Source organism: Mustelus asterias, chromosome 9, assembly GCF_964213995.1.
Source record: "Mustelus asterias chromosome 9, sMusAst1.hap1.1, whole genome shotgun sequence".
In the NCBI taxonomy this organism is placed as follows: Eukaryota; Metazoa; Chordata; class Chondrichthyes; order Carcharhiniformes; family Triakidae; genus Mustelus; species Mustelus asterias.
Window position 1 is genome coordinate 66288112 of NC_135809.1, and position 14800 is coordinate 66302911.

General features: G+C 48.0%; 1 protein-coding gene across 8 annotated transcripts in view; it reads left to right on the top strand.

Annotated features, from left to right (window-relative positions):
- The window catches only part of LOC144498728 (protein-methionine sulfoxide oxidase mical3a-like), a 702250-nt gene that overhangs the window by 388534 nt on the left and 298916 nt on the right, over window positions 1-14800 (top strand). The window lies entirely within an intron of this gene.

Below are 14800 nucleotides of genomic sequence, written 5' to 3' on the forward strand. Positions count from 1 at the left end.
CCATCCCTAGTTGCCCTTCAGATGATGGTGGTAAGCTTCCTTCTTGAGCCGCTGCAGTCCCTTAACAGTGCTGTTAAGGAGGGAATTCCAGGATTTTGACCCACCAACAGTGAAAGGACGCTAATATATTTCTGAGTCATGATGTTGAGTGGGTTAGAGGGCAACCTCCAGGTGGTAGTGTTTCCATGTATCAACTGTTCTTGTCCTTCTAGATGGCTGTGGTCATGGGTATGGAAGGTGCTGTCTAAGGAATCTTGGGGAGTCCCAGCAGTGCATCTTGTGGATGGTACACATGGCTGCCAATGTAACTTGATAGTGAATGGAGTGACTGTATGTGGAAGGGATAGCAACCAAGCAGTCTGGTTTATCCTGCATTGTGTCGAGCTCCTTGAGTGATGTTGGAGCTGCACTCAAGTGGAGAGGATTCCCTCGTAATCCTGACTTGTGCCTTGGAGACGGTGGACAGGCTTTGGGGAGTCAGGAGGTGAGTTACTCTCCACAGAATTTCCAGCCTCTTACCAGCTCTGCCGTTCACAGTAGTTATATAGCAAGTCCAGTTCAGTTTCTGGTCAATGGTAACCCCCCAGAATGTTGATAGTGGGGGATTTAGCAGTGGTAATGCCATGAGGCGATGGTTAGATATTCTCTTGTTGGAGATGGTCATTTCCTGGCACTTGTATGGCATGAATGTTACTTTCATTTTTCAGCCCTAACCTGGGCAGTGTCCAGGACTTGCTGCATTTGGACATGAACTGCTTTAGTATCTGAGAAGTTGTGAATGGTACTTAACATTGTGCAGTCATCAGTGAACATCCCCACTTTTGAATATCTAATCCCATGCTGTAAGTGTCTTGGGAGAGTTTGATGGGGACAGTGTAGAGGGAGCTTTACTACGCATCTAATCCTGTGTTGTACCTGCACTGGGAGTGTTTGATAGGGATAGTGTAGAGAGAGCTGTATGCTGGATCTAATCCCATGTTGTACCTGTCTGCAGAGTGTTTGCTGGGGACAGTTTTGAAGGAGATTTACTCTGCATCTAACTCCGTGTTGCACCTGTCCTATGAGTGTTTGATGCTGATGGTGTCGAGGGAGCTTTACAATGCATCTAACTCCTTGCTGCACGTACACTGGGAGTGTGTGATGGGGACAATATTGATTGAGATTTACTCTGTATCTGCTTAATCTGTCCTGGGAGTGTTTGGTGGGGACAGTGTAGAAGATGCTTTACTCCTTACCTCACACTTCCTGTTGTGTTTGATGAGTCGTATCTTTGATTTGATTTGATTTGATTTATTATTGTCACATGTATTAACATACAGTGAAAAGTATTGTCTCTTGCGCGCTATACAGACAAAACATACCATTCATCGAGAAGGAAAGGAGAGAGTGCAGAATGTAGTGTTGCAGTCATAGCTAGGGTGTAGAGAAAGATCAACATAATTCAAGATAAGTCCATTCAAAAGTCTGACAGCAGCAGGGAAGAAGCTCCTCTTGAGTCGGTTGGTACATGACCTCAGACTTTTGTATCTTTTTCCCAAAGGAAGGAGGTGGAAGAGAGAATGTCCGGGTGCGTGGAGTCCTTAATTATGCTGGCTGCATCGGGTAGTGTAGACAGAGTCAATGTATAGAGGCTGGTTTGCGTGATGGATTGGGCTACATTCATGAACTTTTGTAGTTTCTTGCGGTCTTGGGCAGAGCAGGAGCCATACCAAACTGTGATACAACCAGAAAGAATGCTTTCTATGGTGCATCTGTAAAAGTTGGTGAGAGTCGTAGCTGACATGCCAAATTTCCTTCGTCTTCTGGGAAAGTAGAGGCGTTGGTGAGCTTTCTTAACTATAGCTTGCTGTTGTGTCCTGTGAGTCATGTCTCACACCCACTGTTGTGTTACAGGAGTTGTGTCTCACACTCGTTATTGTGTCCTGTGAGTCGTGTCTGACACTCCTGTTGTGGTAGAAGTTTACAAGATTATGAAGGGCATGGACAGAGTGGATAGTCATATAAGCTTTTCCCAGGGTGGAAGAGTCAATTATCAGGGGGCATAGGTTTAAGGTGCGAGGGGCAAGCTTTAAAGGGGATGTACGAGGCAAGTTTTTTTACACAGAGTATGGTGGGTGCCTGGAACTCGCTGCCGGGGAAGGTAATGGAAGCAGAAACGGTAGTGTCTTTTAACAGGCGTCTGGACAAAAACATGAATAGGATGGAAATAGAGGGATATGGTCCCCAGAAAGGTAGGGGGTTTTAGTTCAGACGGGCAGCTTGGTCGGTGCCGGCTTGGAGGGCCTACGGGCCTGTTCGTGTGCTGTAATTTTCTTTCTTCTTTGTTCTTTGTGTTACAGGAGTCATGTCTCACACTCGTTTTTGTGTTCTGTGAGTCGTGCCTCACACTCACTGTTGTGTCACCGGAGTCGTTTCTCCCACTTGCTGTTGTGTTCGCTGAGTTGTGTATTGTGAGTTGTGTATTGTTAAAATAGAAACATAGAAACTAAAATCAGGAGTAGGCCATTCGGCCCTTCAACCCTGCTCCGCCATTCATCTTGATCATGGCTGAACACCGAATTCAATATCCTGATTCCCCCTTCCCCCCATATCCCTTGATCCCTTTAGCCCCAAGAGCTATATCTAATTTCTTCTTGAAATCACACAACATTTTGGCCTCAACTACTTTCTGTGGGAGTGAATTCCACACATTCACCACCCTCTGAGTGAAGAAATTTCTCCTCATCTCAGTTCCAAAAGGTTTACCCCTTATCCTCAAACTATGACCCCAAGTTCTGGACTCTCCCACCATCGGGAGCATTTTATCTGAATTTACCCTGTCTAACCCTGTTAAAATTTATAAGTTTCTATGAGATCCCCTTTCACTTTTCTAAATGCCAATTAGTATAATCCTAACTGACTTCGTCTCTCCTCATATGACAGTCTTGCCATGTCAGGGATCAGTCTGGTAACCCTTTGCTGTGCTCCCTCGATAGCAAGGACATCCTTTGATAAGAGCACCAAAACAGAATGCTCCGGGTGTAGCCTCACCAACGCCCTATACAATTGCAACAAAACATCTCTATTCCTATACTCAAATCCTCTCATGATAAAGGCCAACATAGCATTTGCTTTCTTTACTGCCTTCTGTATCTGTGCACTTAATTTCAGCACACTGATGTATGAGACACCAAGGTCTCGCTGAGTATCCATCCGTTCAACTAATAATGTCTTCCTATTATTACTGTTGAAGTCGATAACCACAAATTTATCCATATTATGCTGCATCTGCCATGCATATTCCTACTCACCCAGCCTGTCCAAATCACACTGAAGCATCTCTGTATTCTTTTCACAGCTCACCTTCTCACCCAACTTTGTATCATTGGCAAATTTGGAGATAATACCCTCTTCAAAATTATTAATATATAATGTGAACAGTTGGAGTCCTAGATCCCTGCAGTACCCACTAGTCACTGACTGCCAATCAGAAAAGGACTCATTTATGTCAACTCATTGCTTCATTTCTGCTAACCAGCTTTCTACCCATCTCAAGATATTACCTGCAATCCCATGTGCTTTAACTTTACATAATAGTCTTCTATCTGAGAACTTGTCAAAAGCCTTCTGAAAGTCATAAACCACATCCACAGGTTTACTCGGTAAACTCTACTAGTTACATTCCCGAACAATTCCAATAGATTCATCAAGCATGGTTTCCCCTTTGTAAATCCTTTGTGTTCTGAATCATATTACACACTCACTGTTGTGTTACAGGAGTCATGTCTCGGACTCACTCTTGTGTTTTGTGAGTCATATCTCAAATTCACTGTTTTGTTCTGTGAATTGTGTCTCACACTCTCTGTTGTGTTTTCATTGCTTCACAGAGGTTTATCACGCAGAAGCATGCCATTCAGCCCATCATGTCCACGCAGGTCACTAAAGATCCAACTGCACTAATCCTGTGTCTATCCAAGTGCCAATATATTCTGTCCTCTGAAATCTTTCCAGAAACCTCTCCAGCACCAAGGTTACACTGATTGGCCTATTCTATCACTACCTCCCTTTTTTTAATGAAGGGACAATGTGAGCAATCCTCCAGTCCTCTGGCACTTCACCTGTGGCCAGACAGGAATTGGAAATTACTGCCACTGTCCCTGATATTTCCACTGCTGCTTCCCGCAATAGCCTGGGATGCGTTTCATCCGGGCAAATCGCCAATGTCCCAGATGTCCATTGGCTGCTCTCCCTTTTAAGGTAGAGAGCTGACCGGTAGGTACTTAACCTAAGGATCACCATACCTCAGGCGGGGGATAAGATTGAGAAAGCGGGCCATCATGACAGTTCAGCTGTCACTGAGACACACACATACCGTATAGGAACTGTCATTGAGATACACACATACCGTATCGGAGCTATCACTGAGACACACAGAGACTGTACAAGAGCTGTCATTAACACTCACAGGCTATACTGAAGCTATCACTGAGACACACACAGACTGTACAAGAGCTGTCACTGAGACACAAACATACCGTATAGGAACTGTCATTGAGACACACACAGACTCTACAGGAGCTGTTACTGACACACGTAGCCTGTACAGGAGCTGTCACTGACACACGTAGCCTGTACAGGAGCTGTCACTGACACACGTAGCCTGTACAGGAACTGTCACTGACACACGTAGCCTGTACAGGAGCTGTCACTGACACACGTAGCCTGTACAGGAGCTGTCACTGACACACGCAGCCTGTACAGGAGCTGTCACTGACACACGTAGCCTGTACAGGAGCTGTCACTGACACACACAACCTGTACAGGAGCTGTTACTGACACACGCAGCCTGTACAGGAGCTGTTACTGACACACGCAGCCTGTACAGGAGCTGTTACTGACACACGCAGCCTGTACAGGAGCTGTTACTGACACACACAACCTGTACAGGAGCTGTTACTGACACACGCAGCCTGTACAGGAGCTGTTACTGACACACGCAGCCTGTACAGGAGCTGTTACTGACACACACAACCTGTACAGGAGCTGTTACTGACACACGCAGCCTGTACAGGAGCTGTTACTGACACACGCAGCCTGTACAGGAGCTGTTACTGACACACACAACCTGTACAGGAGCTGTTACTGACACAGGCAGCCTGTACAGGAGCTGTTACTGACACACACAACCTGTACAGGAGCTGTCACTGACACACACAACCTGTACAGGAGCTGTTACTGACACACGCAGCCTGTACAGGAGCTGTTACTGACACACACAGCCTGTACAGGAGCTGTCATTGACACACACAACCTGTACAGGAGCTGTTACTGACACACACAACCTGTACAGGAGCTGTTACTGACACACACAACCTGTACAGGAGCTGTCACTGACACACACAGACGGTACAGGAGCTGTTACTGACACACGCAGCCTGTACAGGAGCTGTTACTGACACACACAGCCTGTACAGGAGCTGTCATTAACACACACAACCTGTACAGGAGCTGTTACTGACACACACAACCTGTACAGGAGCTGTTACTGACACACACAACCTGTACAGGAGCTGTCACTGACACACGCAGCCTGTACAGGAGCTGTTACTGACACACGCAGCCTGTACAGGAGCTGTTACTGACACACACAACCTGTCCAAGAGCTGTCACTGACACACACAGCCTGTACAGGAGCTGTCACTGACCCACACAGCCTGTACAGGAGCTGTCACTGACACGCACAGACTGTACAGGAGCTGTTACTGACACACACAACCTGTACAGGAGCTGTCACTGACACACGCAGCCTGTACAGGAGCTGTCACTGACACACGCAGCCTGTACAGGAGCTGTCACTGACACGCACAACCTGTACAGGAGCTGTTACTGACACACACAACCTGTACAGGAGCTGTCACTGACACACACAGACTCTACAGAAGCTGTTACTCAGACACACACAGCCTGTACAGGAACTGTCACTGACACGCACAGCCTGTACAGGAACTGTCACTGACACACACAGCCTGTACAGGAACTGTCACTGACACACACAGCCTGTACAGGAACTGTCACTGACACACACAGCCTGTACAGAAGCTGTTACTCAGACACACACAGACTGTACAGAAGCTGTTACTCAGACACACACAGCCTGTACAGGAACTGTCACTGACACACACAGACTGTACAGAAGCTGTTACTCAGACACACACAGACTGTACAGAAGCTGTTACTCAGACACACACAGACTGTACAGGAACTGTCACTGACACACACAGCCTGTACAGGAACTGTCACTGACACACACAGCCTGTACAGGAGCTGTCACTGACACACACAGCCTGTACAGGAACTGTCACTGACACACACAGCCTGTACAGGAACTGTCACTGACACACACAGACTGTACAGAAGCTGTTACTCAGACACACACAGCCTGTACAGGAACTGTCACTGACACACACAGACTGTACAGAAGCTGTTACTCAGACACACACAGACTGTACAGAAGCTGTTACTCAGACACACACAGACTGTACAGGAACTGTCACTGACACACACAGCCTGTACAGGAACTGTCACTGACACACACAGCCTGTACAGGAGCTGTCACTGACACACACAGCCTGTACAGGAACTGTCACTGACACACACAGCCTGTACAGGAACTGTCACTGACACACACAGACTGTACAGAAGCTGTTACTCAGACACACACCGACTGTACAGAAGCTGTTACTCAGACACACACAGACTGTACAGGAGCTGTTACTCAGACACACACAGACTGTACAGAAGCTGTTACTCAGACACACACAGCCTGTACAGGAACTGTCACTGACACACACAGACTGTACAGAAGCTGTTACTCAGACACACACAGACTGTACAGAAGCTGTTACTCAGACACACATAGCCTGTACAGGAGCTGTTACTCAGACACACACAGACTGTACAGAAGCTGTTACTCAGACACACACAGACTGTACAGGAACTGTCACTGACACACACAGACTGTACAGAAGCTGTTACTCAGACACACACAGACTGTACAGAAGCTGTTACTCAGACACACACAGACTGTACAGAAGCTGTTACTCAGACACACACAGACTGTACAGGAACTGTCACTGACACACACAGACTGTACAGAAGCTGTTACTCAGACACACACAGCCTGTACAGGAACTGTCACTGACACACACAGACTGTACAGAAGCTGTTACTCAGACACACACAGACTGTACAGAAGCTGTTACTCAGACACACACAGACTGTACAGAAGCTGTTACTCAGACACACATAGCCTGTACAGGAGCTGTTACTCAGACACACACAGACTGTACAGAAGCTGTTACTCAGACACACACAGACTGTACAGAAGCTGTTACTCAGACACACACAGACTGTACAGAAGCTGTTACTCAGACACACACAGACTGTACAGAAGCTGTTACTCAGACACACACAGACTGTACAGGAACTGTCACTGACACACACAGACTGTACAGAAGCTGTTACTCAGACACACACAGCCTGTACAGGAACTGTCACTGACACACACAGACTGTACAGAAGCTGTTACTCAGACACACACAGACTGTACAGAAGCTGTTACTCAGACACACACAGACTGTACAGAAGCTGTTACTCAGACACACACAGACTGTACAGGAGCTGTCACTGACACACACAGACTGTGCAGGAACTGTCACTGACACACACAGCCTGTACAGGAGCTGTTACTGACACACACAGCCTGTACAGGAGCTGTTACTGACACACACAGCCTGTACAGAAGCTGTTACTCAGACACACACAGACTGTACAGGAACTGTTACTCAGACACACACAGACTGTACAGAAGCTGTTACTCAGACACACACAGACTGTACAGAAGCTGTCACTGACACACACAGACTGTGCAGGAACTGTCACTGACACACACAGCCTGTACAGGAGCTGTTACTGACACACACAGCCTGTACAGGAGCTGTTACTGACACACACAGCCTGTACAGGAGCTGTTACTGACACACACAGCCTGTACAGAAGCTGTTACTCAGACACACACAGACTGTACAGAAGCTGTTACTCAGACACACACAGACTGTGCAGAAGCTGTTACTCAGACACACACAGACTGTACAGAAACTGTTACTGACACACACAGCCTGTACAGAAGCTGTTACTCACACACACACAGACTGTACAGGAGCTGTTACTCAGACACACACAGACTGTACAGGAGCTGTCACTGACACACACAGCCTGTACAGGAGCTGTCACTGACACACACAGCCTGTACAGAAGCTGTTACTCAGACACACACAGACTGTACAGAAGCTGTTACTCAGACACACACAGACTGTACAGGAGCTGTCACTGACACACACAGCCTGTACAGGAGCTGTCACTGACACACACAGCCTGTACAGAAGCTGTTACTCAGACACACACAGACTGTACAGAAGCTGTTACTCAGACACACACAGACTGTACAGAAGCTGTTACTCAGACACACACAGCCTGTACAGGAGCTGTTACTCAGACACACACAGACTGTACAGAAGCTGTTACTCAGACACACACAGACTGTGCAGAAGCTGTTACTCAGACACACACAGACTGTACAGAAGCTGTTACTGACACACACAGCCTGTACAGAAGCTGTTACTCACACACACACAGACTGTACAGGAGCTGTTACTCAGACACACACAGACTGTACAGGAGCTGTCACTGACACACACAGCCTGTACAGGAGCTGTCACTGACACACACAGCCTGTACAGAAGCTGTTACTCAGACACACACAGACTGTACAGAAGCTGTTACTCAGACACACACAGACTGTACAGGAGCTGTCACTGACACACACAGCCTGTACAGGAGCTGTCACTGACACACACAGCCTGTACAGAAGCTGTTACTCAGACACACACAGACTGTACAGAAGCTGTTACTCAGACACACACAGACTGTACAGAAGCTGTTACTCAGACACACACAGCCTGTACAGGAGCTGTTACTCAGACACACACAGACTGTACAGAAGCTGTTACTCAGACACACACAGACTGTGCAGAAGCTGTTACTCAGACACACACAGACTGTACAGAAGCTGTTACTGACACACACAGCCTGTACAGGAGCTGTCACTGACACACACAGCCTGTACAGGAACTGTCACTGACACACACAGCCTGTACAGGAACTGTCACTGACACACACAGACTGTACAGAAGCTGTTACTCAGACACACACCGACTGTACAGAAGCTGTTACTCAGACACACACAGACTGTACAGGAGCTGTTACTCAGACACACACAGACTGTACAGAAGCTGTTACTCAGACACACACAGCCTGTACAGGAACTGTCACTGACACACACAGACTGTACAGAAGCTGTTACTCAGACACACACAGACTGTACAGAAGCTGTTACTCAGACACACATAGCCTGTACAGGAGCTGTTACTCAGACACACACAGACTGTACAGAAGCTGTTACTCAGACACACACAGACTGTACAGGAACTGTCACTGACACACACAGACTGTACAGAAGCTGTTACTCAGACACACACAGACTGTACAGAAGCTGTTACTCAGACACACACAGACTGTACAGAAGCTGTTACTCAGACACACACAGACTGTACAGGAACTGTCACTGACACACACAGACTGTACAGAAGCTGTTACTCAGACACACACAGCCTGTACAGGAACTGTCACTGACACACACAGACTGTACAGAAGCTGTTACTCAGACACACACAGACTGTACAGAAGCTGTTACTCAGACACACACAGACTGTACAGAAGCTGTTACTCAGACACACATAGCCTGTACAGGAGCTGTTACTCAGACACACACAGACTGTATAGAAGCTGTTACTCAGACACACACAGACTGTACAGAAGCTGTTACTCAGACACACACAGACTGTACAGAAGCTGTTACTCAGACACACACAGACTGTACAGAAGCTGTTACTCAGACACACACAGACTGTACAGGAACTGTCACTGACACACACAGACTGTACAGAAGCTGTTACTCAGACACACACAGCCTGTACAGGAACTGTCACTGACACACACAGACTGTACAGAAGCTGTTACTCAGACACACACAGACTGTACAGAAGCTGTTACTCAGACACACACAGACTGTACAGAAGCTGTTACTCAGACACACACAGACTGTACAGGAGCTGTCACTGACACACACAGACTGTGCAGGAACTGTCACTGACACACACAGCCTGTACAGGAGCTGTTACTGACACACACAGCCTGTACAGGAGCTGTTACTGACACACACAGCCTGTACAGAAGCTGTTACTCAGACACACACAGACTGTACAGGAACTGTTACTCAGACACACACAGACTGTACAGAAGCTGTTACTCAGACACACACAGACTGTACAGAAGCTGTCACTGACACACACAGACTGTGCAGGAACTGTCACTGACACACACAGCCTGTACAGGAGCTGTTACTGACACACACAGCCTGTACAGGAGCTGTTACTGACACACACAGCCTGTACAGGAGCTGTTACTGACACACACAGCCTGTACAGAAGCTGTTACTCAGACACACACAGACTGTACAGAAGCTGTTACTCAGACACACACAGACTGTGCAGAAGCTGTTACTCAGACACACACAGACTGTACAGAAACTGTTACTGACACACACAGCCTGTACAGAAGCTGTTACTCACACACACACAGACTGTACAGGAGCTGTTACTCAGACACACACAGACTGTACAGGAGCTGTCACTGACACACACAGCCTGTACAGGAGCTGTCACTGACACACACAGCCTGTACAGAAGCTGTTACTCAGACACACACAGACTGTACAGAAGCTGTTACTCAGACACACACAGACTGTACAGGAGCTGTCACTGACACACACAGCCTGTACAGGAGCTGTCACTGACACACACAGCCTGTACAGAAGCTGTTACTCAGACACACACAGACTGTACAGAAGCTGTTACTCAGACACACACAGACTGTACAGAAGCTGTTACTCAGACACACACAGCCTGTACAGGAGCTGTTACTCAGACACACACAGACTGTACAGAAGCTGTTACTCAGACACACACAGACTGTGCAGAAGCTGTTACTCAGACACACACAGACTGTACAGAAGCTGTTACTGACACACACAGCCTGTACAGAAGCTGTTACTCACACACACACAGACTGTACAGGAGCTGTTACTCAGACACACACAGACTGTACAGGAGCTGTCACTGACACACACAGCCTGTACAGGAGCTGTCACTGACACACACAGCCTGTACAGAAGCTGTTACTCAGACACACACAGACTGTACAGAAGCTGTTACTCAGACACACACAGACTGTACAGGAGCTGTCACTGACACACACAGCCTGTACAGGAGCTGTCACTGACACACACAGCCTGTACAGAAGCTGTTACTCAGACACACACAGACTGTACAGAAGCTGTTACTCAGACACACACAGACTGTACAGAAGCTGTTACTCAGACACACACAGACTCTACAGGAGCTGTTACTGACACACGTAGCCTGTACAGGAGCTGTCACTGACACACGTAGCCTGTACAGGAGCTGTCACTGACACACGTAGCCTGTACAGGAACTGTCACTGACACACGTAGCCTGTACAGGAGCTGTCACTGACACACGTAGCCTGTACAGGAGCTGTCACTGACACACGCAGCCTGTACAGGAGCTGTCACTGACACACGTAGCCTGTACAGGAGCTGTCACTGACACACACAACCTGTACAGGAGCTGTTACTGACACACGCAGCCTGTACAGGAGCTGTTACTGACACACGCAGCCTGTACAGGAGCTGTTACTGACACACGCAGCCTGTACAGGAGCTGTTACTGACACACACAACCTGTACAGGAGCTGTTACTGACACACGCAGCCTGTACAGGAGCTGTTACTGACACACGCAGCCTGTACAGGAGCTGTTACTGACACACACAACCTGTACAGGAGCTGTTACTGACACACGCAGCCTGTACAGGAGCTGTTACTGACACACGCAGCCTGTACAGGAGCTGTTACTGACACACACAACCTGTACAGGAGCTGTTACTGACACAGGCAGCCTGTACAGGAGCTGTTACTGACACACACAACCTGTACAGGAGCTGTCACTGACACACACAACCTGTACAGGAGCTGTTACTGACACACGCAGCCTGTACAGGAGCTGTTACTGACACACACAGCCTGTACAGGAGCTGTCATTGACACACACAACCTGTACAGGAGCTGTTACTGACACACACAACCTGTACAGGAGCTGTTACTGACACACACAACCTGTACAGGAGCTGTCACTGACACACACAGACGGTACAGGAGCTGTTACTGACACACGCAGCCTGTACAGGAGCTGTTACTGACACACACAGCCTGTACAGGAGCTGTCATTAACACACACAACCTGTACAGGAGCTGTTACTGACACACACAACCTGTACAGGAGCTGTTACTGACACACACAACCTGTACAGGAGCTGTCACTGACACACGCAGCCTGTACAGGAGCTGTTACTGACACACGCAGCCTGTACAGGAGCTGTTACTGACACACACAACCTGTCCAAGAGCTGTCACTGACACACACAGCCTGTACAGGAGCTGTCACTGACCCACACAGCCTGTACAGGAGCTGTCACTGACACGCACAGACTGTACAGGAGCTGTTACTGACACACACAACCTGTACAGGAGCTGTCACTGACACACGCAGCCTGTACAGGAGCTGTCACTGACACACGCAGCCTGTACAGGAGCTGTCACTGACACGCACAACCTGTACAGGAGCTGTTACTGACACACACAACCTGTACAGGAGCTGTCACTGACACACACAGACTCTACAGAAGCTGTTACTCAGACACACACAGCCTGTACAGGAACTGTCACTGACACGCACAGCCTGTACAGGAACTGTCACTGACACACACAGCCTGTACAGGAACTGTCACTGACACACACAGCCTGTACAGGAACTGTCACTGACACACACAGCCTGTACAGAAGCTGTTACTCAGACACACACAGACTGTACAGAAGCTGTTACTCAGACACACACAGCCTGTACAGGAACTGTCACTGACACACACAGACTGTACAGAAACTGTTACTCAGACACACACAGACTGTACAGAAGCTGTTACTCAGACACACACAGACTGTACAGGAACTGTCACTGACACACACAGCCTGTACAGGAACTGTCACTGACACACACAGCCTGTACAGGAGCTGTCACTGACACACACAGCCTGTACAGGAACTGTCACTGACACACACAGCCTGTACAGGAACTGTCACTGACACACACAGACTGTACAGAAGCTGTTACTCAGACACACACAGCCTGTACAGGAACTGTCACTGACACACACAGACTGTACAGAAGCTGTTACTCAGACACACACAGACTGTACAGAAGCTGTTACTCAGACACACACAGACTGTACAGGAACTGTCACTGACACACACAGCCTGTACAGGAACTGTCACTGACACACACAGCCTGTACAGGAGCTGTCACTGACACACACAGCCTGTACAGGAACTGTCACTGACACACACAGCCTGTACAGGAACTGTCACTGACACACACAGACTGTACAGAAGCTGTTACTCAGACACACACCGACTGTACAGAAGCTGTTACTCAGACACACACAGACTGTACAGGAGCTGTTACTCAGACACACACAGACTGTACAGAAGCTGTTACTCAGACACACACAGCCTGTACAGGAACTGTCACTGACACACACAGACTGTACAGAAGCTGTTACTCAGACACACACAGACTGTACAGAAGCTGTTACTCAGACACACATAGCCTGTACAGGAGCTGTTACTCAGACACACACAGACTGTACAGAAGCTGTTACTCAGACACACACAGACTGTACAGGAACTGTCACTGACACACACAGACTGTACAGAAGCTGTTACTCAGACACACACAGACTGTACAGAAGCTGTTACTCAGACACACACAGACTGTACAGAAGCTGTTACTCAGACACACACAGACTGTACAGGAACTGTCACTGACACACACAGACTGTACAGAAGCTGTTACTCAGACACACACAGCCTGTACAGGAACTGTCACTGACACACACAGACTGTACAGAAGCTGTTACTCAGACACACACAGACTGTACAGAAGCTGTTACTCAGACACACACAGACTGTACAGAAGCTGTTACTCAGACACACATAGCCTGTACAGGAGCTGTTACTCAGACACACACAGACTGTACAGAAGCTGTTACTCAGACACACACAGACTGTACAGAAGCTGTTACTCAGACACACACAGACTGTACAGAAGCTGTTACTCAGACACACACAGACTGTACAGAAGCTGTTACTCAGACACACACAGACTGTACAGGAACTGTCACTGACACACACAGACTGTACAGAAGCTGTTACTCAGACACACACAGCCTGTACAGGAACTGTCACTGACACACACAGACTGTACAGAAGCTGTTACTCAGACACACACAGACTGTACAGAAGCTGTTACTCAGACACACACAGACTGTACAGAAGCTGTTACTCAGACACACACAGACTGTACAGGAGCTGTCACTGACACACACAGACTGTGCAGGAACTGTCACTGACACACACAGCCTGTACAGGAGCTGTTACTGACACACACAGCCTGTACAGGAGCTGTTACTGACACACACAGCCTGTACAGAAGCTGTTACTCAGACACACA